At 41.6% G+C, this 23,854-nt stretch overlaps 1 protein-coding gene across 1 annotated transcript in view; it reads left to right on the plus strand.

Moving 5' to 3' along the window:
• Positions 1-5,676: 5,676 nt before the first annotated feature.
• lingo2b (leucine rich repeat and Ig domain containing 2b) overlaps positions 5,677-23,854 on the plus strand; it is a 37,182-nt gene continuing 19,004 nt past the window's right edge. Inside the window, exon 1 of the mRNA XM_053435021.1 lies at positions 5,677-6,028. The gene's annotated coding sequence lies outside the window, so the exon portion shown is untranslated. The remainder of the gene's footprint in view (positions 6,029-23,854) is intronic.

Below are 23,854 nucleotides of genomic sequence, written 5' to 3' on the forward strand. Positions count from 1 at the left end.
GAAGGGCGAGGAGATTTCCCTGAAGATGAGCTGGGAGCTGCAACTCTGACCTCTGGTTGTGGGTTGGATAGAGAAGGAAGCTGGATCAGCCAGGCCCCCCCCTTGGCGATGTAGGAGAACAGAGGCTGGACATCCTGCTGGCCATCGAAGGATTGTGGAGAGTGACGCTGTAGCAGCCTTCCGTCATTGGAGGGATGAGAGAAGAGGGAGATTTTGGGGAGACCTCTCCTTATATTGGCCTCGGGGACCTCACGGGTCTTGGACCAGAGTGACCAATAGGAGTTGACCCTGGTGGTTCTTGACACCTTTGTGTGATATTGTCCAGAACCCAGGACATGCAGCATCCTGTTACATCCTCTGGGAGACTGAGTTCCTTGACTTTCTAAGATCAATGGAACCTGTGACATCTTGGGGGATTGAGTCCCCTCCAGCACATGCGGCATGTTTGTTTCAAGTTTGACTGAAAGGAGGCCTGTGGTTTGCACAAAAACCATGTCCCAACATCATGAAGCGGTGCTATCTAGAGAAACCCCTCATTTTCTCCCAGTCGATGCTGGGACGTACATAAGCCAACTAGAAAAATAAACAAACAAACTGTTGAACACATCCTATTCAGTGAAATAATCAATGCATGGAACACCTGCAATGATCAATTGGTCCTCTGCATATGGTCAACAATATAAATAAGTACCCCTCTTCTAAATAATGGGTCTGCAAGTGAAACCAACAGTTTGGTATTAATAGACATTTGATGATTCTTCTATTGCTTCATAAGGAATATCCTGAACTAGCAGTGGACGCTCCTTATGAAAGGGTTGTCGGTCTCAAAATAAGTTTAAAGTCTCCTCATCTGACCTTTTGAAAATTGAAATGTCATGTAACTTATGATTTTAATCACTGGGAATATTAATGAACTACTGTTTCCTGGTTATCAATCCAAAATGTCAAAATGCAAGGCATTCATATTTATAGCCTCGCATTCATCATTATTTGCCATCAGTGAAGAATAATATTCCCTCAATGTTAGCAGGAGTCTGCAGTGGTACAGACATTACTGGAATACTTTGAATTTTTTAACTTCTTCATCATTAGCAAAATAGGTTGTGCAAAGGAAAATGAATACGAAATGTATTATGTACGTTTTGTATCCACTTCTAAAGAGGGACAATTTTATAGTCTGATAAACTGTTCAAATTGTAGAGAAAAATAAAAAATCGGTGTGTTGCCTGTTATGCTCTTTCCGATTGGACGTTTTCCTCAGCATCTTCTACATGTATGGCCAATCTTTTGCTGTCGCCAGTTTGAAAAGTCATCGAAACGCCCACTCGCTTGCCCTGAATCCTCCGGCTGTATTCTTTGGCTCTGACTTTTTGTGTTCTCACACACAGCTCCTCCAGATAATTTCAGTCATAGTGTTTCATCATAAAATATAACCGGCTCCTATTGAGTCCATACAGGCATCATCCATCAAAGCACAGGTATATTGTCAAAAACTGTTTAGCATAGTTCATTGTGGGTTGGAATTATTTTGCATACCACGCAGTTGTTTCCATTGGGAGCCACATGTTTGCTGCCAGAGACGCGTTTGAAACTGATTTCTGTGATTTTAATTCCTGGACCCTCATTTAAGCGCTGCAAGTTTTTATCAAAGCATTGTCTAGAAAATGCTGAAGGAGGATTAATTCCTCTCATTTAATATTAATGTTTGGTTTGTTTCCTTTTTTCTAACTGGGGTATTTCAGTAAAGTTCAATTAATCAAATAAAAAATAGATAAGGACATGTTGTGTCTGTAATAAAGCAGAATAAAATATATATATATATAAAACACATGCTTTTCCAGTCTGTTAAATTTTATGCAAATTGCTGTGATTAACATTGCTTCAGATCAGAAGAGCTGAGACGAGGATACTGCATCAAACTATGAAAGGAAGTATTTGATGATTAATGGGAGAGTGATGAATTATGGAGCTTTAAAAAGTGTAAATGGCTACAAACATTTTAGGTAATGCTTCATTTTTTTCCTCAGCATGAGACCAGAACTGTGTGTGTGTGTCCACTGGGCCCTGTTACGTCTTTACTGCTTCTATTTTGGTCTCCGTCTCAGTCCAAAGTGTCAGGCACTGCAAGGAGGGAGTGGCAAGCCAGTCTTTCACCACAGGGAGAGAAGGGGAGCGTTAGGTTGTCTAGCCAGAACCCCGCAGAGACATTAGCCCCAGAGGTACATGCTAATGAAGACAGCAAAAAAAATGTTCCTACCATTCTCCCCTCAACTCTGCACGCATGCAGGCTTCTATGCTTCTGAGAACCCCCCATTGCCTCCACTTGGTCCCGATTCACACAAATGAAAAATTAACCACAGCCTCGATTATACAGCTAATTCTGTCCTATTCTTTTTTGCGGACCTACTTAAATTTTATACATCAATATTTCCTACAATGCGTTTGCGAAACTACTGTGAGTCAGTGTTTTCCTCCCCGCTGTAACAATAACTTATTCAGGCCTGTGGGTAGAGAAAGAGCATGGCGCCGATTTTGACTGTGCAACTCTGTTAAAGTTCAATATCGAAATCCACGTGGAGCGCCTGAACGGCTCACAACCAAAGCTGGCGAATCACATCTTACATCATATCATGCATGTAAAGAGCGCCACTTAATATAGCTGGGAGACACCTTGCTCTCCATCCAGCTTGTTTACACCCACTGTCTAATGAATGCTGTTTGTAATTGTATAGCTGTGTGTTAGACAGCAAGTTAGAAATGTTAGATTTTACTAAGAAATGTATTATGAAACTGTGTTTGGACAAACTGGAATATGGCAGCCTTCCACAGTCTACATAATAAATGGGAATCATTGCTTTGACATGATGTGACAGGAGCCTTGTCAGAGGTATGAACACACAGAGCACGAATTCTAGTTGTAAAGATGTCAGGTGTTTTATTCCTATAGCACTTATGCTTGTTAAAGTATTAATATTTCAGAAAGTTTGATGCTCTAAAAACAGTTTGAGATGGAAAAATAAACCACACGCACGAAGTAACTCCAGAATCTTCACCTAATCCTAAATGTAATCTTCACTCCAAATCTCAGTTCCTACAGTGAAACAAACCGGCACAACCTACATGTGAGGCTCACACGCTTCTCATATCTTCATTCTGCCACATGTGAGTCGGGGGTCCCCAGTGACTTAGTCACAAGGGACATTATGTCACAGAAGATTAAAATAAGGGAAGGATTAGGGGAGTGTGGTGTGTATGAGTAACATGGATATGGGGAAGAGGTGGATAAAAGCTGAACCCGGATTAAAACTCACACAGAGCAGAGGACAAAAGAGATGAAAAAATAAAAAAGGGTAGTTGAAGGTAGAAACAAAATAGGTCCCACAGGCACTCCTCTCTTTTTGCCCCATGCTGTGAGCTGCTGTTCACTGGTATTAGCAGACAAGTTAACTTGGAAGACCCGATTCCCACCATCCTGGTAAACACAGAGAATTTGATACGGGACTTCCTACCAATCTGTCAAAATAAAATCTCTAATTCAGGATTTTTCAAATAAATACTTTGCACTGATGTGGGGAAAGAATTCAAAATCACATAAATAAATCAGCTTTGTCTGTATTGTGTTTTAAACCTTTTGCCCTTTCAAACTCCTGATGTAAAGGTGGTTTAAGTTGACAGTGAGTGGATACGTTGAATGAAATCCTCTTTCTAGTACACTGACCTTTTCTTAAAAGGAGTCAAACTTTGATAATGATTCATTTTTTGGACATGTGTGAATCTGTTCTGCCGATCAGTCATTTTAACTGATCGAGAAGATTTTTATAAAATATGGAATTTGGAAGATGTTGGGCAAGAAATACAATTTTTTTTAACATTCATACACAGCATCTTGATTAGCTATAGACAATTGTACTTGTCAAGCTATCCTTTACTTAGCTTCCACACTTCTGATATCAGGTATTTTGAACGCATTACTATACACATGCATATACACAAGAACTGTTCTCACGCATTAGAAAATGACTTCTGCAGTCTTTTCTTTTCACTGATCAACATTTGTCAAGGAGAAGTTAGGGTGTATTGATGTGTATCACTTTTGCATGGAAAACATCTTATTTATTCAATTTATATCCACCTTCAAATTCAGTCTGTCTATGTGTCTGTCCGCCTGTTTGTCTGTCTGTCTGTGGAATGCATATCTCGCAAATCGTTTATGTTTTCCACTTTACACTTGGCATGTGTATTTTTAGTAGTCCAGGGGAAGTGCAGTGTTGAATTAATAGAGGTTGAATTACAGGCGACTTGTGCTCTTTGGCAGTCGATGGGAGTGGGGCTGCGTGCCTTCAAACTGTGGTCAGAGATGAACAGGTCCTCTTCTACGTCCTTGGATAAAGTACTCATTTCAGCATATCATATAGACACAGACATTCACAAGAGCCATGGGTGCTGATCTCCATCATGGCAACAACAATCGTAGAATCATTTCCTCTTCAGCAAGTTGTCATCACAGTAAAAGCATAACGTTTGTTTAATTGCTTTAGATAAGTAGTGAACTTGGGTCTGAATATTGTATTAGTTGCTTAACAGACCTCTGAAAGAGTTGACATGCAATGTATGTATGTAAAAAAAAAACACCAGTTAGTAAATCATTCAAATTTATATTAGCCATACATGACAACAGTAATTTTCAGTTTCATTTCATGAAAAATATTGACTATGAAATCTTCATTGCAGTAGAGTGTTAAAATATATAATGGGATTTTTCACTGGCTAATGTTGTGGTTTTTAAGTCATAATCCAGCAACAATAACATAATAACTGTTTCATAAGAAATGCGCATTGTAGTGTCTTTAGCTGATGCCCTAACCGTATAGTCCTCTACAAAGAAGTCCCTCTATAGTGAGTAGGGGATACTGAATGAATGGGTATTTTGTACATAGTATTATTTAACAGTAATACAAATCTGCCATATAGTAACCTGCAGAATATGTTCCTGACCAGGATTTATCAGCAGTAGTTAATAAATAGGCCACAAAGTGATACAGCTTCTAAGATATTTGTATTTAGGCATTGTATGTATAGTTCTTAGCTCTGATCTCTTCTCTCAATAACTGATAAGTTCATTAATTTCTTCCTTTAAAGGTTCAGTGTGTAGAATTTAGTGACATCTAATGGTGAAGTTGTGTGTTGCAGCTTCACCCTCCCCTTCCAAACATGAAATAGAAAACCCCAAGAGTGTTACGTTTGTCCAGTCTGGACTACTGTTAAAAGCATGGCAGGTCTAGTAAAAACATCACTAGGATTACTCAATATTAACTTTCTGCTAATATATCCTTTTCACCTAAATCACTGGACCTTTAATTAATTTCCCCACCTTCCAATGTTCGGTCCCATATAGACTCAGGCTTCGACAGCAGCAGGTCCACATAGGAGCGAAATCAACCTACAAGTGGAATCAGTCACTGTTGGACCTCATTATTTCATGCTTTTTTAATCTCTTCTTTTAAATTCTAGGCTTTTATTGTGAAGGCAAAGTCAGCCCGGCCTCTCTGGATGCAGCTTCGTGCTTGACGCCCTCTCTCCCTCTCGCTCTCGCTCTCTCTCTCTCTCTGTCTCTCTCTCTCTCTACCTCTACCTCTCTCTACCCGCCGTCATCCATCGCGGTGCCGCTGCCTCCCCTCTTCAAACCCGGAGCCGCCGTCAGGACGGATTAGCAGCCTGGTGACTGGAGAGAGACGCAGATCAAATATAAATTAAATTTAAGACATTAAAAGACAAGCGACGGATTTTATTCAGGGTAGTTTTTCCCATGCAGGACAGAGTGGAAGCAGAGCAACTCAGGGACAGGATTGCATTTAACAGTCTGTGCAAGTGTGTGAGAGTGTGTCAGTGACAGTTTGTGTGTGTGTGTGCGCGTGTGTGTGTGTGTTTGTGTGTGTGCGTGTGTGTGTGCGTGCGTGCGTGCCTCGGACTCCCACTCAGTGATGTAAAAACGTGAAGGTGGATTTTGGCGTGCAGGAGCAGGTGAAAGGTAAGACTCACCACACACCTTCAACACGTCTTCTCGTTTGGGATGGAGGGCAGGGGGCATTCAATCTGTGCTTTCAATCTATCTGTTGCCAAGATGAGTGAATCCCCGCACAACTCACCATCAACTGGCTGTCATGGGAGAAATGGTAATGACCCTTGGTTTCATCAGCAGTCTGTGGGCGTGAGGACCTCACCGGTAATTCACCGGATAAATAAATAAAAGTGATGAGCTCCCTGTGAGGTGATGAATGGAGACGGAAGCTTTGCCTCAGCGCTGGGAGTCATGTATTGTAAATGTAAATGTGCTGCATTCACTGTGGGTGAGTTTGGGGTGGATGACGACTCTCCTCCCTAATAACACCCACTGCTGACGAAGGCAGATCTCCTAATTTCAAAAGACTACATGTGGAAAAAGCTTATTTTTTATTTATTTATTTATTTTCCGCCTGGGGTTTGGTGACGCCCGTGGATGGGAGTTGCAGCAGAGCGATTGCATCTGCTCACCAGGTGACACGATGACTCCAACTCACTTCACAAGGTGCATAGAGCCCTCCCTGAGCGCCTCAGCGGGGATGACACATGCACTGGATGGAGTTGGATGATGGCGCTCTGCTGTGAGTCAAAGTGGCCCTGCAGCACACAAACACAATCCTTTTTGTTCATACCCCTCCTCAGAGTGGACCTGGAGCTCTAAAAGGCTGCATGGGGTCAGCTATAGTGTAGATATAGTCTTTCATACAGATGAAAAAAAAAACACTTTACACACTTCTATCTTGACCTTAAGTATGAGATATAGGGCTGAATTATAAATGAGTAACTCTCCAGTGAAGGGACTCAGCGACTGTCTCTTGTCTGACGTCCGTGGCCATTAATCGAGTATGGCATGGGCCAAGGTAATTGGGTGCAAATTTAATTTGGACGTTCGTATCTTTATAATGGAGAGCAAAGTTCAAGGGAAATAGACAGAAATGCATTTACGTGACATGTCTAAAAATAAAGAAAGATGGGCGTCCAGGAACAATAGTTTGGAGTTAGCTGTGTCAAACAATACACCACTCAGACGATAGTCTCCCAATATAAAAGTAGGTTTCTCGCAAGTTTTCTAGTGACGGATGAATTCAGGTGCAGGTAGCTCAGGGTTTCGACAAGTGCCACCCCTGCTGTCTCTGAGCAAGAGGGATGCTAATGGAGGAGAGAGAGGATGCAGCCGTTACCGCTGCAAGACACGCAGCGAGAGACAGAAAGAGGATGAGTGTCTGCGAGAGAGAGAGAGAGAGAGAGAGAGAGAGTATGTGTGAGGCGTTTCCATGGCAACCTGTCAGGGGTGTGTTTGGTCCCCGGAGACGGCCGGGAATGGAGGGGAGGAGAGAGATGAGAGGCGAAGAGAAAACTATCCCTCGTTAAGGGTGAGAGGGGGATGGGGGAAGGCGATAATAGAGGGAAGAGTGGTAGGTGGTGGTGGTGCCCCCACCCCTCCACCTATTGTTTGTGCTTCTGCTCTCCTCCACGGGCTGCCTCTCCTTGCCTTCCCTCACGCCACCTCCTCTGTTGGTTCGGAAGTAACTCGCAGGGTGCGTCACGCCCGCGCTCGTGTCGTGTGGGAGGGTTTCACGGTTCTTATCGAGTGCATCAAAGTGTTCCGGCGTCGGAATCGGCACAAACTGATCTCCGTGCCTCCTTGTAAAAGACCGTGACCAATGTCTAACCTGCCCAACCTCGCCAGTCCCGGTTCCAACACCTTGAATTGGTCAGTACTCTTGACGAGCAAACGAATGGGGTGACACCACCTCCCGCGTAGCCGCACACTAACCAGCTGGGTGCTTCCTGACACGTTGGTTCCCCTCTCATGGTCCAAAATCCAAATTAAGCCAAAAGGAAGAAATCCAGAGGTGCTTATGCATTTTTTTAAGCAAGCTGTATTTGAACATGAACTCCAGAAAATGTCCAATTAAGAGCCCAACAGGAGATAAGATGTTAACTACCTGGACATCAGCTTTGAATCTGGAGATTCTCTGCTTCAACTGACAAGGACAATTGGGTTCTCACATTCAGCTCTCCCGGATAATTTCAGGAGATTATCTGAAGTTCAGTGCATGCACTAAAAGCAGTTTAGCTTAATTACAGCAGAGATTTGAGAATAAAAAATGATAGGCCCCCAACCAGACTTTAGTTAGGGTCGTGGTGGTAGCCTCTTAACGTTTGCCGTCATGGCACCGAGGTAAAATATATCCGATTAAATAATTCTCTACTTAATGTACAGGAGTTTGTACAAGGTGCACTTTAAATGTAGCTTGTATAGGTTTCTCACATGGTGTGGATGCAGGAGAAGATGTCGGAGGTATGGAAGGCTGAAAGAAGCTCGGACGTGTTGCTGAAGCCAGTAGAGTAGTACACTCCACCACCAGCTCTGTGCCAGGCAACCAGTTGATTTAACTCAATTCGTTAAATTAGGGAGTAAAACAATGTCTATTCACACAAACTGAAGCTCGGTGTGGTTTGGTACGTTGGCTGTCTTGTGTTTATTTTGGTCTCCGACAAACCTATTCTTATATTGGTGCAAATACACTAAAGTCATTGTCGCACAAGTACCAATTCCAACGACAGTGAAACAACAGCTGGCTGCCGAACCCATTATTAATGCAAGGAGTTGGCAAATTCATAAACACACAACATCAACTGTTTAATGATTGTCTTTATCGCACCATATTATCAAGCAGCATTAGACTGTAAACGACCGTGTGTTGCTGTCTAGCAGACAGTAACTCATAGTTATGGGAGAGAAGGAGCAAGGAACAACAACAGGCTCCGAGTTGAACTTTTGCTCAACTTACTCGCTGTCCTCCAAGCAGCCTTCCCAAAATATACTGCAAGTCATCGAGAGTGTGCAGAGCTGCACACAAAAAAAGCTGCACCATCACTGAAAACGTTTTTCTACTGGAACAACACATGCCATCACATCCCATGGTTCATATTCACGAATCTTTCCAGTGCTGTGATCGTGTCCCAGTGGTGACGAAATGTCTCATTTCCTAAGAATATTCCCCTAAAAGATTAAATCATAGAGCCATTGAAAGTGATCCATATATGCACACTGTAGATGTCATCTGTTACCACAATGAACAAGGTGAGGGGGACTTGGCTGCAACAAGTGGAGACAAGAGAGGAGTTCTCCAAATGCCGTACTAAGAAGATGCTGTAAAGTGCATCAAACTGCAGTGATGAAACCGCTCGTAAACCGGTGGTACCTTTTAGGTGAAATAAGAGCTCTCAGAGAGTATTCTCAAAATAGTCACAAAAACGGGATGCATCTCAGGTTTCTAAAGCCAGGTGCTCGGCAATGGATACAAAAAGGCTGAGTGGCTACAACACAGCTCTGCAGCAAAAATAACATCAGAATTCTGAATATTTCCAGATTTAACTTGCTATGTAAAGACAGAACAAAGGGAGTCACAAATGTTTAAATTAAGATGAAAGATAAAATGACGTGTTTATAGGTTAGGCAGTCAAACAGGAAACATGCATTGTCATGGGATTAAGTCAGTGTGTTGATTGACTCCATCGCTGTGCTGTTATTCTGACTGCAGATGTGGTCAAAGTAGCAGGACAGGGACGGCCGACTCCAGATGTAGCCCCGCCACACATTAGCAATTCAGCGAGCCACGGAGTGCTCGTTGTTATTGGAGAGGAATTTTTAGGTTGACAGGGAAGACAGGGCGAGTCTGTGGGGCCCTTTGCTGGAGTGTGATTAGCATTGCAGATGCAGGTTTCTGTAGGCGTCAGTTTCAACAATCTCAAGGTTCCCCCGTCTCCAGTGCATGATTAAAATGTAACAGTGGTGCGTGGGAAATTCACAAGAGCAGAATTATGCTCCCGCGCTCAAAGAAACCTATTTTTTGCTCAGGTGTGTCACACCTCCTCCTGCACGCGCTCCTTCGCTCCTTCTCTCGCTCATAAATACACTCGAGGGCTCGACCCACATGGGATCTGAGCCGTTCTTATTCTGCAAGATTTTGATTTGATATCAGAAACAAATGTGTAAATGTGACATTCCTGGAAATTTGTGCCGTGTGATTTTCCTTGAGAAACAAAAGAAAAAACCATTAAAGAAATCTTAACTATAAAAATGATGATAATAGTAATAATGAAGATAATAACCATTGGCATAATCATAATATTTATACACATTCATAGTAATAAAGGTCTTCATAATAACCATAACAATATGCATATGTAATCCAGCTTTTACAATAAAATCAATGCATGTTATGTCCTCCCACAGACGGACATCAATTTAAAAATAAATATGCGTTCACATTAAAACACGTGGTGCCGTTAAAAGCAGTGTCTCTATTGTTTCCGTACAGCCATGACCCACTGTAGTAACACATGGCCTTAATAAGGAATAATGTTATTTATTGCCTCATTGAGAGTCAGTGCACACCTTGTGCATCTCATTATGTCGGTAGCACGGCACATACCAGAGGAAAGAGCTCCCTGTTGCTCTGGCGACCGGTGAAAACACCTTCCAGTTGCCTAGAGTCAAAATGTTTATAAGTGCCTGTCACTCTTGCAGTTACATATAAACATGCTCAGCTCCCAGCAGTGTTGGGGGCAGATAACAGCTCACACCCATACCACCGAGAAATGAGGAAAGGAAGCAACAGGGAGGTCCCTGGAGGACGCCCTCCTGTAGGAGACACCGGTGAAACAGGGAAAAAGGCTTTCAGCACAATGGAGTTCTCAGGTTAGTGTGAAGTCCCCTCCCTCCGGCACACCGCGTACCAAGAGGACGCTCGTCGCCCGTCGTTCCTCAGATGTCTATTTCTGGATTATTTAAAAGCACAGTGTGTGAAAGGAGCTGGGTGCCCCTCTCTTTAATCAGTACGTTCATTAACACAGCAGTGTAGTGTAAAGGAAGAGATTTCCTTCCTTCTGAATTAAATTCTCTGAACTTCTGCCACTGTTCCCTAGCGCTGGCCCCCTCTCGGCAGGATAATTGGGCAGACGTCGGGTCTGAGTCGACCCTCCAGTTGCAGAGGCGTTTCGGATTCAAGGCTGGTCCGGTTCAAATCCGACTCGGAAAGTCCTCGGCGTGAAAGGAACAGCGATGGAATACTGAGCAGAAACCCGACAATAGTCAATGAGAACGAGGCGACTGGGAGGCGCCACACACCTGAGAACAGTGCACATAAAATATTCATATGGAACGACGGCTCAGCGGTGGGGTTAAGTCAGAGAATGTATGAAAATGACAACATTTCTATTGATCTTCAGATTTCCCCTTCCACCTCCAGCTGTAAACAGAAGGGTGCTCACAGAGAACAGAAGCTCCTCAACTGAGGTAAAAACGTAACCTTGTAGCATTTTCTTGCACAAGCTAGGCTCGAGGCTAACAACAAAACTCTATATATATTTATTAAAGATCCCAAGTCCCTGAAATTGTCGCTTTGAAACAGTTCTGTGCATGGTTTGGATCTTGTTTGAATCAGCTGATGTGTTTGCTTTTATTTTTTAAATATCTAAACATCCGTTTTATTTTTTATCATATACTCCATTCTCGATAGACCACCATCAGCGAGATGGCTGACACTGTTTTTGTGGTGGCGTCTTAGCTGTGTAACAGAAGCTTTTTCATGAAACTTGCTGTTTGTAGATAGAAACAAATCAAGTTTAGAATTTTTTACTTTACATAAATATATGTACATCCATCTTAAGATAGTTATACTATACATAGAATAGTGCTATTTAGTAGCCTACACAATGGGGAAATTATACCAATTTAATATACATGTAGCACATACTGTTTTTATACTAATATTCATATACATTTATACGTCTATTTCAATATCTCCTTATACATTACATTAAGTATACACCCTCGTGCCTGTGCCACTACAATTTGTTAGTGGTATTATATATTTTCTCCACAAATAATATTTCAATCTGTAGTGAAAGGCGTGTTATGCATTTTTATTTAATGGCTTATCTTCTATTTTCTACTTATATGTTCTCTTGTCTACCTCTGTTGTCTTCCCAGACAACAGAAGTGAATTTCCCCAGTGTGGGATCTATGTAGCCTGTCTTACCTTATCTTATCTTATCACTTTAAACACTCTAAAAAATGTACTACCCCAAGAAGTCAAATATTTTATGGATATATAATTTGTCATAGTTGACTGTGTTTGGCATCGGATTTAATGGGAACGGACATGACAGGTGAGGAAGTACACGTGACACGAGCCAAGAACCAGATTTCATATTGAAATATCATGTTACCTGCACCCCCCCCACCTGAACCCTCATCTCTTTCCTTTTCAGTATTTATTTAACAGTGAGGCCCGAAACCCTAGATCACTGGGAGATCTGCCTGCACCTGGACCATATCCTATGATTAGCTCCCCCGACATCTCACCCGCAGCCTCCCGTCGTCTCTGCTGCTGCAAATTTACTTTAGTCACACATACAGTCAAACTGATAGGAATGCATAACAGGAACATGGATGACACACTTTGCAGGTGATAGAGACGAAAAAGCCCTAGGGGGGTTTAAGAAGCTAAAACAAAGAGAGAAAGGAATCATAGAAATTATGGAAACTGGATATTAGAGCAGAAATGATGCCAAAAGTCAACAGGAGGAGTGGGGGCCTTTTGGAGAGTGATGTAAAAGTGCTTAGCGTAAAATATTGTAAAGCTGATGTAGAAAATGAAAGTGAGAGCGGTGGTTGGGATGAGTGGGAGGGAGATCAAAATGAGTTGTTTTGACCTCAGGGCATCATGTAAAGACAAACTAAATATTTCCTCTCCTGAACTCTTAATCTCACCATCGTTCAGTGCAACCTCAAAATGAGCGTGCAACAGCTGCAGGATCAACATCGATTGTTTATGCTCTGTTAGTTTTACAGTATTAGTGTAGTGGCCACTGATGTGTTCGGAGCATAAATGAGGATAAATCAATAAATTAAGCATTTCATTGCCCGGTGAAGTAAGGATATGTCGTTTACACCGCTGTGGCTATATGCAACAGGAAATTTGTATCATCAGCAAAATAAAAATCCTGATTAAATATATATGATACATGTTGTTGTTGGCCCAACCACAGTGTAATAAATAACACCGGGTGATAGACGAGCACAAATCAAACTGAGACCCTGACATAACATTCTACGTAATAAAAACTGCCGCTGATTGCCTGTCATGTATGATAGAGGGAACGAGGCGGCCCGCTGTTTCACATTTCATAACAAATATTGTTCCAATCTAAAATGTTCAATAAGGCTTTCTTCACCTCTGTGACAGGATGCAGGAGGGCTTCGCCGGAGTGCTCTGTACTGGCACAAATAAAATCAGCAACACAGGCTGTTTGTTCGGGGAAGGGAACAGAGCAGCACTCCCAGGAAGGACCTGCTGTACTTTAGTAACGACCCTGTCAGTGTGATTGGCCCAGCAAGCTGCAGTCTTAATGCACTTGCCCCATCATCATTATAAAGCACTTCGAAGAGCACAAAGGCCATTAAACCCACAGAGTAGCACCAGGCCTGTGCGTCTCCACTTGTGGTGCCTGAGGCCCCTCATCGCTCCTGTTGTGTGGACGCCAGTGCTCCGGCTGATCCTCTGTCCGGGGCCGCACTCCTTGCCACGGGGCCATGCGGTTGGTCGGCGGCCAAAGCCACAGCTTCAGTGGCTTTCATAGATGACGGTCTCAGGGCTACATGCCCAGCTATAGCTGCTGCCACCATGAGCATCTGAAGGACAATTTCGATTTTTTGTTCTTAGTTGAGTGAGCTAATGATTTGAACAATAGATTTGAAACTACACAGGCGGTTTTGTGGATCATGTACTTTTACTATGGATCACAGTGATAATGCAGTGCGGTTACTGAGCAGGTGTGAGAAATACTTCTCAGGTATTAAGTGAACACTGAGAGTGCTGCTCAGACACACTAGTGTGTGACAGAGTGTGTCCTCACCACATGTGCAGAGGACTCCAGACGAGAACCAGCCACAAATTGTCCTCAGCATCTGGCACTGTTTTGATCCCCTGTGGAAAATGAGTAAGTGACCTAAGAGTTAATTTAACTTGGAGTGCTTTATATGATTATGTCGGTAGGTTGTCAGTCACTTTTCCATTGAGACTTGTGTGTAGTGTGGCTGTGCCTTGTCTCTCACACCTCCTTTACACCGATATGAGAGTATGGAGGTTTTTGGAAATGGGCAAACCCACTGAAAAGTCTATTTTCATTATTCATTACCTAATGCCAGTTGAGGGGTTTGCTCTGTTTTTCTAAAACCTGGTGAGTCATGTTCTCCGACGTCACAATGTTGCTGGAAACTGAGAAGCTCCCTCAAACCCCGCTGTCTTGTCAGTGTTGCATTTTGCACAATACAAAGCAATAAATTCCCTTTCATCCCAAGATGTAAAGAACAATATGTACACAAGTGTTCACGGCTATTTACGCACCAACGCCCCAAAGTCATGTGCCCGTCAAAACATTGCACCAGAAAAGGTGCAGCATCAGCGTCTACAGTGCTGAAATGAAGAAGAAGAAGAAGAAGAAGAAGAAGAAGAAGAAGAAGAAGAAGAAGAAGAAGAAGAAGAAGAAGAAATCACTGGCGACCGGAGGCGATAAAAAACTTCATTTTGACGTGGGAGTCAATGGCGACTGTATCCATTCGCCTTGCAGACAGAAACCAGAGGTCAGTGGGTGTTAGAGGGTTTGTGACAATGGAAGAGGGGATTTAGTGTGACTGGGACCTGTTATATTTCCAAGTGTTTAAGTGGTTCCAAGCAGAGAGGATTTTAGGATTTTCACTTTGAACCAGTGTGAAACATTGACTTATGGAGGAAAATCTATGTAAACATCGGAACTTTAAAAACTAAAAAGATCTTCCCATTCTAGAGAGGGGATGTCTTTTTTATGATTTCAATGCAACATTTAGTGACTGGTAACTTCTATCCTACTGTCATGGAAACATAAATACTAACACTAAATGTAAACAAAAAGTGAATCTTATCTAAGGTCAAATTAATATCAAAATAGAAATTAACCATTTCAGGGTAAATCTGATATGTAACTATCAACACCTAAAATAAATTAATAACTAAAGAACTCGTTTGCAATTAGGATGTTGCAACGCCACAGATGATGGGGTTCAAACGTAAACATTGAATTTGGAGTTGTTTTATGATTATGCTTGTTTGCCAAAATAAGAGCATTCATTGTAATGCTCTTCTTGCTGTATGATTGCGGGAAGCCAGCTGGCAAACACACTGGAATGAATGAAAGCGTCCCACTGTATAATTGTCTGTGAGGGTTTGTTGAAAGCCTGCGTCTGCAGAACAAATACTGCAGAGCTATCTGAATGTCACGCATTGGAGTGGCTGAGCGAACAGAGAGCTCACGTTGGGACAGCGACAGTCTGACGAGAGAACATCCCGACTGCGTTGCATTTCCCTAATCTTGCAAAATGTGCAAAGCGTTCCCTCTTACTGCGTTGGTCAGCCCCTTTTTGGATTAATTAGCAAGGCCGTGTTGGAAACGGATCCACTGCAAAAAAAAAAAAAAAGTTTATCCCAATTTCACACACTGTTACTGGGCCATAGTCATGGTCCTGCTGAAAGTCAGACTATAAAGTGTTTGTGTTAATTTTAGACATCTGTTAATTGTGTCAGTCAGGCAAATGTGACTTTCTCCGGAGTTTGCCTTTGAAATAGAAAGAACGCTGAAGGACCTTGTGTGGTCGGGCGTGTTCACGTCAACACAGGTCGAGGCATGCAGGAGGCAGGATGTAACGTACAAATCAGTTTTTGTTGACAGCACATCGTGTCTTCTATGTGTGTGGCTCTGCTTTTTCATCCTGAGATATTTGCCATCTTTGGGTTATTTTCATGTTTGCATCCGTTGCATGTTAGAAACGTCATCAACAACCCCACTCTCGCTCACCTGGAAATTAGCTTTTTATACATACAGCCCCTCTGAAGAATGCAGCTAAACATTGTTGACCTCCCTTGTTATTACTTATTGGGCTGCATTGAAATAAAGTAGAATTCAGGTGTCGAGACAATTGACTTTATATAAAGATGGACGACATGACTGCAGCGTAAAAGTGAAGCCATAATTGTGATCGCCCCCTGGTGGCTGGCTGCACAATAGGTCAGAAACCTTCATGCTCCATGTTAGTGGAAGGGAGATAGACCAAACTGAAGAGTCAAAGTACAGATTAGATGGATTTGGTCTCTGCTATTTTATTGGCTCTACCAGTCTATTTATTTAGAGTACAAATAGACAAAAACAAACTCAAGTAAAATGTAAAGCACCTCATTAACTTTACTACATAAGTAAGAGTAAGTACTTTTAAATTTACCTTAAGTATTAAAAGTCAAAATGGCAGTCTAATGCAACAGTATACCACATTATTATGGCTGAGCCTCGGAGGCGGCCTCTGTATTTTAGAAGTATTCGTTTTTTCTTTACCAATGACACCCCAATGAAGTTCTCCTGCAGTACCGCACTGCATTATAAAACGTAGTGGAAAGTTCAGATATTTGCTGATATGTTTCGCCAGTACAAAGGAAAAGTCCCTGAAAATAATTAAAAAATAAAAGTACTTCATTACATCCCACTACTACACAAGATGGCAGCATTTCGAATCCAGGACATTTTGTATACTTTTTTTGATATTTGGAGGAAGTGGGAACACGTCGTCCATCTTTTTATACTGCCTATGGGGGAGATAAGGAAACTACTAGAAGAGCTATGCTACAATGTTTTTGCCTCTCTTTGTTTCATTAAGGAAAAAGGGAAATCCAGTGTCATAGTATTGAACATAATGTCTTAATGTCATCCTAGTTTCCAATGCAGAGTGAGCACAGTGACAACACACTTGTCGCTCTCTGTAGAGAGGCACTTGTGTTTAAAAATAGCAAGGAACAGGTGACTGAATGATTTTTCTTCTGCATGGTGGTGCATTTTAATTACAGCATCACAGACCTGTTAATTGGCTCAGGCACTGATTTGAGTGTGGGGTGAGAAGATGGTGTTAACAACTCATTAATGTACAAGTATATACGTGTTCACTCAAGTCACTGCTCATCCTGTCAGTCAGAGATGGATTTACCTTTAGGATTGACTTGAGATAATTTAATGATGTGGATTCAACTGAGAGGTTCTTGTACTAATCTCATTTCATGTACAACTGACTTTTCTTGCAGTGTTTGTAACTGTTAGTTGGGTTAGGCTTAACCATAGTATTTTATAGTATTTTATTGAATTGTCAAAATTGATTGTTTATGACCTTTTGCCTAGTATTACTGTATATATATATATATATATATATATATATATATATGCATATTTATTTCATTCTTATTTATTTATTTACTCAATGTTTTAACTCATCATTGTAACCTCGGCACCATTTTAAATGAGGGTCTTATTCCTCAATGTGTTTTCCGAGGCTTAAGTAAATAATCAATCAATCAATATTCAGGTTTATTGTACTTTTCGAGATTTCAGTTCTGGTTGTATACATATCAACTTCATCATAAACATTCCTTAATACAAGCAGTGGAGTTCAGATATATATTCATCTGTCAGCGAGGGAACAAAAGGACTTTGAGAGCGTTGCTTTCTATTCCCTGGTTGTTTTAGGACAAAAATGTGACGTCTTCTTTATGAATCCTCGTGTAAAGGAATCAGCCAACTATATTTCTTCTTTAGAATGCCTGACCGTTCTGCTCCTACATAATGATTGCAAGACAATCATTTTGTGCTGTGTGTGAATAAGCAAGGTCGCCTCTGAATTTCACGAAGTACATGGATGCCTCATTTCCTGTGAATCCCTTGTGCATGTACGTGCTGGATCGATCCCGGATGGGCATGGTGGACTCTGCTTTTCTGGTATCACAGGAGCAATTTGCATTTGTTAATGGGTCTGAAACCTCTCAGTTCATTTTCAATGCACAAGGGACGTTATCATGTCACTTAACAGACCAACAACCAATCAGAGAAAGGTTATGTGTGACCTAGTGAAGAGTGACAGAAACATTTCTTCGTTATGAATATAACCCGGCTCATTTTTAGGAGGGAGGAAAATCCGTGTGAATGTCAAATGGGGACAGAATTGTCTATGAGAGTGAAATAAGATGAGCTCACTGATTGGTCTGATTTCCAGTCTCTGCCACTAATGATGCAAACTACTATATAGAGTAGTAATATGATGTAAGTGATCAGTCTACATGTATACATACACCAATTTTATGGCTAAACCAGAAAAATTGGATAGATATGAACCTTAAAATCCTAAATCCTGTGTTTTAACGCTGGACTCAATGTGCAGAACATAAGAGGAGAGACACGGTGTATGTTTCAGATTTTATTTGCAACTAACAGTCCGCTTATGAAAACATATTTACATTTTCTAGATCCCGATTTTCTGTTTGATCCCTATGAAATTAGACACACTCAAAAATATCAGTCCACCCAAAATGTCCGGTTCTTTATCAACACGATCAATGAATCATTCCCATTTCCCATTCTCTGGGAAATTGTTGAAAATGTAAAAATATATATATATGTTTTTATGCTAAAGATAGCGCTGAAAAAAAAAACTGGATCTCTCCCTTAAGCCAGATGATTCGTGCCAAAATGTAATGGGTTCTTTCTTGGCTCATGGCCCATCCTTCTATTAAGTTTAAAGACAATCTGCAGAGTAGTTTTTACATAATCAGGCAGTGAGACAAAAAGCAATTAAAACATAACCTCCTTGGTGAAAGTAGACACAAGGTGAATGTGCAGGGTGGACAACAGAGAGTGCTATTAATCTAAGCAGAGTCTTGATGGGAAGTGCTTGGTGAGCGTGGCTGGTCGATGGAGAGCAACTGGTGATCCTGAGCACAACAGGTTCATTTTAAGGTGGGCAGACAGGCAGTGAATAGCACATCTTAAAGACAAGTGAGACTGGTTCAGAGTGTCGGCCCAATTGTAGACGCCACAAGTTGGAATGATGATCTGGCAGAGAGGTGGTGGTCAGTCTAGTTCTTTGATAGTGCAGAGTTTGGAGAGTAGATGGATTCAGTTCAGGCGCAGGAGTGTTGATGGCAGATGGAAGTGTCTGGAAGCCACGCCCAGCCAGGAACACACAAAGAGCATAAGGCTGGACAAAAAAACTATATAATAATAATCTCTTAAAATTTCAAATTTTTTGGGGGCGCTGTTGGAGTCAGCTGCTGCGGACATTCTCCCCAACTGGAATCTTTGCAGAATGTCGGCACGAGCCCATGTGAGAACACAGCTTCAGATTCTCCGGTGAATTCACAGTGGTCGTGTTGATGACGTTTCTAACACAAAACTGAAGAAAAAAAAATAAAGAATACAAATATCTCAGGATGACAACAGAGATGACAGCATGGAATGGACATTTTGTGGACTTTATGTCTGAAAACGATTGAAGAGCTTGGACAAAGCAGAGATACACATGCAGACATGACTCTATAATACTAAATTAAAAAGAAAATTCCATAATCCTAACACATCGTTATGGATTAAAAAAATAAGTTCTGTCTCAACTCCTCAATGCTGATGCCAAGAACTTGAGAATGACTCTGAATATTGTGGGTAACAATCCTCTCTCTCTCTTTCTCTCCTCTATTCGGAGACAGAGCTGCTCAGTAACTCACCGTAGGATTCATTATGGCAGAGTGATTGCTGCAGTACTTCACTTAAGTAGAATTCTGCGGCTTTCACTTAAATTTTCCCCAAGTTGGAGTTCTGGTGAGAGAATTGCTGTAAATTTCACCCTCTGTCGTTTGCAGTGTTATACAGTACGTCATCATTCTATCATATGGAGGAACCTCCTTTGTGATGCAGTGTTGTAATTTGCCTCTTTGTTCTACCCACGGCTTCAGCTTCATCATACTTCTTCATACTGTAAATGTACCACATTCATTTCCCAAAATGCCTTTTGACTTCTCCCAGAGACAGGGCATGATCATAAAGGCATTCAGCTGTGGCCGTAATAGTAGTGCGGGGGGAGCTAATGTTCCCTGCATAAAAAAAAAAAATTGCATGATGTCCTCTTCTCAAAAATGCTCCAGCTGCAAAAAACTAATCTGCATACCAACACACTCCCAAACATCCAACGGGACACGACTGGCTGAGCTGCAAAATCTTGAAGGAAATTAATTTGGCAGTTTGTTGGGGATTGCTCTTGAAAAAGTAAAAGCACTATTTCTACAAGCAGCTAAGTGGTTGTAATGTTTCCGGCCATTTATCAGTTTTAATGGATCATTAAAGGAGAGAGTGCACTCCGGTTGCCAAGACCCATGTGCTAAGTGCACTCAGCGTTTTGTGCGTGGACAGAACCTGGATCACTGAGCCCGGGCAGATTTGGATGAGAACTAGCAAAGCCACTCATCTCACGAGAATCAATATCTGTGTGCCGTGTGTTATTAACATGCTTTTTGCATCCCAGATAAAAATAGTTTAAATGTCGGATTTTCACAAAAAGTAAATCAACGTTCATTTCCATTTTGAGTCTTTCCAATAATACATGCATGTCACTGTACTGATGTGCTCATTAGTTAATCAGTTTTTTACAAGTATTGTTTATTTTAGTCTTCTATCAGTTAAAAGAAGAGTTGGTAATTTGAAACACTTTTCAAACACATTACACACAACACATTTGTCTGTATACAGCTTTTTTTCCAGCTGTGCGTCATGATTGTCGTCAGGAATGCACCATAAACTGAGGACTACTCTCACCTCGCTGTTTTGCCAAATGATCGGTTCACCCATGTTTCATGTTTCCATCACTGCCGATCTGAGCAGGAGGACAATAAAACCCATGTCTACTGTCACTGAGACGTGAGTGAATGCTGATTGTATTGTTCCAATTCAAAATAAAGCCATATATTTGTGGTTGTTGGTCTTTTAACCAGTGGACGAGGGGCCTGATAAACAGGACCGATCATTTCATTAGTACCTGTCTATCACTAACCAACCTTTCTGCTTGCTTGCACCCTAATTGTGCTCTTATGCACATGGTCCAAGTCTTCAGTTGAGGAGTTATACACTGCTAAAGCAGAGACGTTAGCAGGAGTTTGCGAGCGATTCACAGGAAACTGATCTTGTAGAAGTCATCATTCAGCTCCTATCCTTTTTTGGGCGTGTAGATTTAAAGAGAGGGCTGATTGGAGGGGTTGGGATGTATTGATTGGACTTTTACAGTGTAGCCTACTCTCCCTAGCTTTTACAGTGTTACAAGCAAAACCTGGCTCTTTAAGAGGGTGGCCTTGTGGGTATCATGTGTAGGGGGAAGTAGACTCTGTGTTGTTGCCTATGTCGGTGCTAGTGCAGCTATGGCACCATTCACTAACAATCCACTGTTTGCCGAAGTACTGCAATAAAATGCCCTGTTTCCTCTTCAAAGCTGGTCCATATGCTGATTTTCACAACTCTGACTAGAAATAGTAAATTTAACAATTGAGCAATTACCACCTGAGTTAAAAGCACATGCAATGGGGGGAGCATTTGGCAAGATTTCCAAAAAATCAAATGTGTATGTTAAAGCCACTCAAGGAATTCCTGGACAAAACAAATCTTTTGGCCTAATATCCACTTACAGTGACCTAACACAGGCATGAAGAAATAGAAAAAAGCTGGATAACAGATATGTCCAGCTAATAATAATACCAGAATAATGGTGGTTACTATTTCCTAGAGATGCCTGTGGTCACTGGAGCAGCTGTGACTATTTATTCTTCCGCTCTGTCTGTCATTGATGGAAAATAGATGAGGCACTAATGGATGTACGCCACCAGTACTTCTCCATCCTGTGTAAGACACAGGGTTTTCTACAGAGGCCCCTTTGTCCTCAGCTCTGCCGTATTGATTTTCTGGCATATGCTTGGTTTTCTTGAACGGTACAATTTGTAAGATTCATAATGTTGGGACCACTTAGCTACTGCAAATATCAGCCAGAGTCTGCAGGAGGGGAACAAGAAAAGACGCTGGGCTTCACATTGCCTAAAAGGAGTCAAGTAAAAAGGATTGTCTGTGCTACTTTCTCAGCCAAATGTTCTCATAGCTTTCCCCTGGAGATTTGCTTTTTTTAGGATAGCAGTCATTTAGGTGCTTACATGAGGGAAACACTGTTTAAACACATATAATAGTTCTCCTATCTCTTTACACTTTCCTCCAACAGAGCCAGCGTGAAGCGTAGCCGTCGTGCAGCGGTAGAAATTCTGCTTCTCACTTACCCTCAAAGCTTTCAAGTGAATATCAGACTGTGCATAATGTTTTAGAATATTTAGGCATGCATGTGAATGTGAGGTAGCCCGGGAATTCAGTGCATTTAGCAAACATTTAACTGGTCCAAACCAGCTCCATTCCCAACAGGGTTCACATTTGTCAGTCTCCCTGGCTGAATTTACAGGCAGCCAATTATGTGGCAGGTATAAAAGGCAGGTAAAAAAGCAGCCAGTACACACACACACACACACACACACACACACACACACACACACACACACACACACACACACACACACAGATCTAATTTGGTGCTGGTACATTTAGTATGTGGATCCGTATTCTGGCGTAAACAAATGAAAGGAGAGAGTTTCTGTCTCAGTCCCAGCGAGCCTCAGGCTTATGTCACAACTTTAGTGAGAGATGCACTAACTAGACTGCAGTCAGTGCTTCTACTGCAGGAACAAAGTTAGAAACAACAAATGCCCTAACTAGTTATTGATCCTAATCAGTGTTCAGTACAAACAGCAACAATGCGGGAAGAAAGGGTATCAGGAGAAGATTAGAGGGGCTGCCTTTAGAATGACAAATTAACTGTTTTTTTAAATCGGAAATTAATAAGCAGCCATTTTAATAATCGATTATTCATTAAACTCAGGGAGCAAAACTGCAAACGTTTGCCATGAGGGGATTTGCTGTGTATCTCAGTTTTATTTTAGTCTCACTTAGGTATTTTGTGCAAAGTAGAGATGCTGGAAAGTAGCAAGAGTAGGAAGTGCTGAGAGAAAGTCTGCGTAATGAAATCATTTGAAATGCAGGAGCAACAGTGCAACAATCCGGAGTTTTCTATTAATATGAATGGCCAACTTTGTATACCATTTTACAAACATTTTATACTGCAACAGAAAGCAAACTTCAGGGGCTTTGTAGAAACCAGAGATTGTTTTTAACACATATTTTAATTCAGTTATTTCTTTCAGTTAGTGCACAATATTATCTTCATCATGTTCCACATTCGTATATCAGACAGGTTAAGCAGAAAATGTTTATATGAAGTATTGTAAAAAAAAATAAGAAGAAAATGGGTGGGGGATTACTACTATGCTTAACTCAATCTTACTCAAGAAAATAAATGTTTGCCCTGTGATTACAGTCCCTTGCCTGTTGGGGGTGCTGCACCCTCCTCAGCACCCCTACCTCCCTGGTATAAAGGTTGTAGGTGGGTAGGAGATTTGTTTTGATTCAATCAAGAACACCCAATAGTGTTTCTCTGAATCTAAAATGGCGGACTGCAGGGAACCGAGACAATGATCTCTGATGCCACGGTACATTGGAAATGATGTCGTTCAAACAATGTGTCTTTCAGCCATCTGTCTGTTGTCCAAGTGTTTGTGGTGATTGCGAATCGTTAGAGCTACTGCACCGTCAAGAGATTTGAAACTGACAGGCATTGTCTCCACAACAATAGCAGCCGGGTAGAGCATTGAGAGAAGAAAAAAGGACGAGGTCCTTTTTTGTATCGCCTGTGAGACAGCATAAGTGTTGTCTTTAATTGTCTCTGATGTCAACAAAAAAATAAATA

This window comes from Pleuronectes platessa, chromosome 11 (assembly GCF_947347685.1).
Source record: "Pleuronectes platessa chromosome 11, fPlePla1.1, whole genome shotgun sequence".
In the NCBI taxonomy this organism is placed as follows: Eukaryota; Metazoa; Chordata; class Actinopteri; order Pleuronectiformes; family Pleuronectidae; genus Pleuronectes; species Pleuronectes platessa.